General features: G+C 33.5%; 1 non-coding gene across 1 annotated transcript; it reads left to right on the top strand.

Moving 5' to 3' along the window:
• Window positions 1–3177: 3177 nt before the first annotated feature.
• On the top strand, window positions 3178–3250 carry TRNAV-UAC (transfer RNA valine (anticodon UAC)). The gene has a single exon. It is a non-coding gene; the product is annotated as a tRNA-Val (tRNA).
• The last annotated feature ends 1834 nt before the right edge of the window (window positions 3251–5084 follow it).

Below are 5084 nucleotides of genomic sequence, written 5' to 3'. Positions count from 1 at the left end.
TAATAGGATGTGTGTTCTCCGCTTCATTTCCTGTTCCTTGTTTGGTTGTGGGCTTGGAACGAATTCACCCTTTCTATCCGATTCTAGATATATATATATATATATATATATATATATATATATATATATATATATATATATATATATGCCTGGTATACATTAAGACATCATAAGGGTACCATATGGGTCAAGTCATACGACACAGAGTCAAGGCACAATTTTCTAGTACAAAACATACTTTCCAAATCAGAAATTTTGGTATACAAAACTAGAAACTTCCCAGTAAAGGGTTTAATCCATTTTATTAAACCAGTATAAACTTAAAGGACCTTAGGTGATTAACTCTATAATACTTTAGTTTATACATCATGGTTATATATAATTAATACCCAATAGATAGTTGGATGTGTGCTTTCCGCCTTACTTCCTGTTCCTTGTTTGGTTGTGGGCTTAGGGCAGATTCACCCAATTAACTTTCTATCCGATATTAGATTATATATATCCAGTATAAACTAAGTTATTATAAAAGTAGTCACTGTGGTCATCATTTTATTATAAGAAATAAAGGTTTTCTTAAAGAATCTTTTCATTAAATATAAAGGAACCATTACAATTAACTCCATGAGTAACAAGTGAATACACCAGGGTTAAATACAACAATGATCTAACAACCAATGGGATGTGTGCAATCCGCCTTACTTCATGTTCCTTGTTTGGTTGTGGGCTTAGGGCAGATGCGCACAGTCGATTGTTTGTTTACTCTGAGTTTTATATAACTTGTATCCATTTAGTACTCATAGAAAGGATTGTAGAGTCATTTTTACTTATCTTCCATTAAAGTAGGAAATATAGGATTTCCTAGAGGAACAGGCGAACTTTTCTAAACAGAACTTACAACTTACTACATTTTACAACTACATTTTCAACAACATTTTACAACTACATTTTCAACAACATTTTACAACTTACTCACATCACTAAAATCTTATGAACTCACCAGCTTAATTGCTGATCAACTCTTTCAAATAACTTGTATTCTCAGGAGCCTATTACACAGGTACTCGTGCTGAGAATTCAGAAGATGGAGCATTATAGCTTCAAGTCTTGTTTTGTTATTTGCTTATGAATTCTATGTTTTGTGAACACACACATTGTAAACACTTTCTTTCTAAATGAAATGGTTGTTCATTACCTGCTTATTATATACATATCTTGTGATACTAAACATGACGTCCTCCACCCCCGAACGTTTCCGCCGTTCCGGTTTTGGGGTGTGACACTCACCTAGCCAGTTAGTGAAGACTAACTTTCATTCTGGCTTCTAGCCTTACGCTATCTCTTAGCTCAAACATTGGTCTAACCTATTTGGACAAAACATCAAGTTCCTCAGAACTTGCCTGAAGCCTCAATACATTTAGGAGCGTATTTACTTTTTCCATTTCAGTGACCTTTTCCTGATCACTAACACAATTGGGTAACCATTTGTTGCCAAATCGTTAAGATCCGCAAAATTATTACCAAAAGGCTTAACTTCGTAAGACCATAGTCTAATCTTACAGTCGTACAATCCTGTAAACTACAGTTTACAACCCTCATTATCCAATCGAGAGTTCCACCATGGAAAGTCTTTATCTATTTATGTTTAGTTCGCTCACAACAACAATGTGTTATGAGTTCACATACTATATTAGGGTTATCAACATGTCACGGCTCAATACATTTACGTAAAATAAAATTATGCATTAATAATCGAGAGGATACCTTAGCCCAACAGCAGTCATATTCATGTTAAACGACCTCTCAGTCTCCATCTCTAAGCTGTAATCACCGTTCACCGGCTATCATTTCAATCCCTATATATCGACGTTTAAAACACATTTCCGTAAGTTATACGACATCACGTGATAGCTTGGAAATACTCGTCAGCCAAACATATAACAAATTACTAATGTCATCTATTTGTAGTGCTAAAACCCAGATTTCGCATCGTGATCTCCTTGTGGTCACACCGTGACATTTGCCTTGTGTTCCTTTTAACAACAGGTGTCTTCTCGTAACGACACATGTCTAGCCCTTTTTTGGCATGTGTCCCGCCACGAATCACTTAATCGCGCTGTGATTTCATCCGTCCCGCCGAGACGCTCCACATTTCTCGCTAATTGTTGACTTTTTCTGAAATGGCAACGTACTTTTCAAACAACCATAACTTTCTCATATGAGCTCCGTTTTTAGCAAACTTTATATCCACGAAATCTCAGAGTGAAATGCTACTTCCTTTAACCATGCATTTGTTAGTTTATCTATACGAAATACATACTGTAACACACAATATGAGTTTTTTGGGTCGTTACACATCTGCTATGGAATTATCAAACCGGGTGGAAGAAATATTCCAAGATAACAAAGATGCAAGGGTTTTATTAGAAAAAAAAAATAATAATAAAGTTTACATTTAATCCGAAAAAATGTAAGGGCTAAATCAACAAAAAAAATGAAGATGTAAGGAGTAAAATTGTAGATCCAAGAACACATAAATACAAAAATGGCACATTTTAAGCTTGATCAGTAAGATCCATAGTCAAATTTCTTCATCATGATTCATGTAGACTTCATACATGTTTTATACAGTCTTGGGGAAGAAATGATCATTCATTTTCTCCAAAATGGTAATTCTTTCACAACCCTTGAGCTAACCCACGTTGTGTTGTCATGAGATATATAAATAAGGTACATGTTGGCTCGCTAGGTGGCTCACATATGAGCACAATTCCTATAAGGAGTCATATACTTCTATGATTCGAACCATTGACCATTTCCACAAGCATACTTAATACATGGGAAGCAATGTGTGACTTTTGGTTGATTACTCTCGGATCAAAGAAGAACGGCCGAACAAGATCTTTTTAGTAATTAAACCAAACCATCGTATTCTGTAACTGTCAATAGTATATGGGCTATTCTTGTACACAAACGAATTTACCATATTCAGTTTAATACTAAAAAAATCCCTTATACAACCCCAAATGTGATTTTTTTTTCTCAATTTTAATAACATTGTATATTATTTTATTATTATCAAATATATTAATACGAACAGGTTGCATAGTTTTCTAAATCTATTATTGTTTAAGTTTTGCTGACAAATATAGAATAAAATATTACACAACTGACACAAAAGTTCTTGTGGTGTAGTGGTTATCACGTTAGCTTTACACGCTAAAGGTCTCCGGTTCGATCCCGGGCAGGAACAATTTAATTTTTATAATAACCGAATGTTATGCTTTTTCTGATGTATATACGTCAAATGGACATCAACCTCTTGAGATTGTTGTCTAGGTGAACCTATACAGAAGGTAAACAAGTATTCACAAACAATTTGTATTCGAGTTGATAAATAGATTTGCTTTCCACCTTCAATAGTTCATATTTGGCCAATACACTTATTGATTATATTAGTTGAAATGTTGTGAGATTTTGCACCACAAGTGTTTGATGAAATGTGTACATGAAAGTTCTAAGTACAAAAAAACTAATTCACTTTATTTTACCTGGTTCCAGGGTCTATAAAATCTCTATCATTAAAAACCAGATTACTTGCATCAAAAAGCTACAAAAATTCATTATGACCATATTTTTTTTCCTTTAAACTGACTGAGAAAAGATAAACCAGCATCCACTTAAACTATCAATCAAACTTTATTTGGATTTTTAGTTTGGAAGATAAAATAAATCTTACCTTAAAATTCCTTTATATCTGCTTCATAATCTTTTTGGCTGCAGATTATAAAACGAGGTACTAATTTAAAAAACTAAAATTTATTAAGTGGTCGTTAATTTACTTCTATCTTTCAATTGCAGATCACCCATGGCTAGTGAATTCAAAGAAGGCTCCAGATGTTCCATTAGGTGATGTTAAATCAAGGCTTAAACACTTCTTAGTGACGAATAAACTCAAGAAAAGAACTTTAAGAACCGAAACATTTATTTAATTGACTACACAGGTGGTGTAGTCAATTAAAATAACCACCGATTTTGCCATATAAGTTTTGAGAGTTGCAAAATTGGTTTTCTGAATGCACTCCATTACGTGAAACCATGATTCCCAAAAAGAAATTGTCTATTGGATAACACATCATATATTGAAAGCATACTTTGCAAAATGATGTAGTTAATGCAATTATGATATACTCTTTGGATAATGATGTTTAAAAATTCTTTTACAAAATAACGTCTATAGTCTTGAAATGGAAGATCAAAGGGCTTCTTGTCTAGCAGTATCATCATCATCAGGTGTTGTCCTCCCTCCTTGAGGCTGAAAGTTCAAACCATGTCTTGGACATAGGTGGAACTAGGAGTAGTTCGGGAGTAAATTAGATTTACCTTTAAAAAAAATGTGAAATGTAGGCAGAAAGAGACTTAATGAGAAAAACCTCATTCTCATGACTTTCTTTATTAATTCGTTTTTTTTTTCGAAATTAGGTAGATAACTAGGACTAATCACTAAAGTAGGATGCTATAGTAACTAATAAACGTATATTTTCCTATTATAGCATCCTATTTTCACTGTACTTTTTTTTTACTAGGCGTTGTAGTTATTTCAATTTTAAATACATTGGTATAATTGGGCAATTTTACCATAATACATTGTTGTAATGGGGAAAATGAAATGCTATACTAATCAAAAGTATATTGTTATCTCTTGTATTTAACCTATTAAATGGCAGCACATGGTCATTCCACTTTCATCCATGTTTCAAAAGGGTTTACATGTTACTTTTGTATCAATCTAGGGATGAGCTTTAGAACCGGACCGGTTCGGAACCGGAACCGGTATTCGTATATTATAAGAACCGGGAACCGGACCGCCGGTTCTAGCACCGGTTCCGGTTCCGGTCCCGGTTTTTCGGTTATTTTTCAAAATAGAACCGGTTTAAAATATTATAGATGATATGTTATCTTCCGGAGCTTGTAAATGATTCAATATTTAACCAAATTATGACTTTTTACATTCTAAATTGAAGTACAAACACTAAATTACATGATGAAAAAAGAATCAAGTAGTTTCGACTTCATATGAGTGAGTT

The sequence above is a fragment of the Lactuca virosa genome, chromosome 2 (assembly GCF_052849685.1).
Source record: "Lactuca virosa cultivar CGN04683 chromosome 2, Lactuca_virosa_CGN04683_v6, whole genome shotgun sequence".
Taxonomy (NCBI): domain Eukaryota; kingdom Viridiplantae; phylum Streptophyta; class Magnoliopsida; order Asterales; family Asteraceae; genus Lactuca; species Lactuca virosa.
This window is presented reverse-complemented; position numbering and strand designations above follow the sequence as displayed.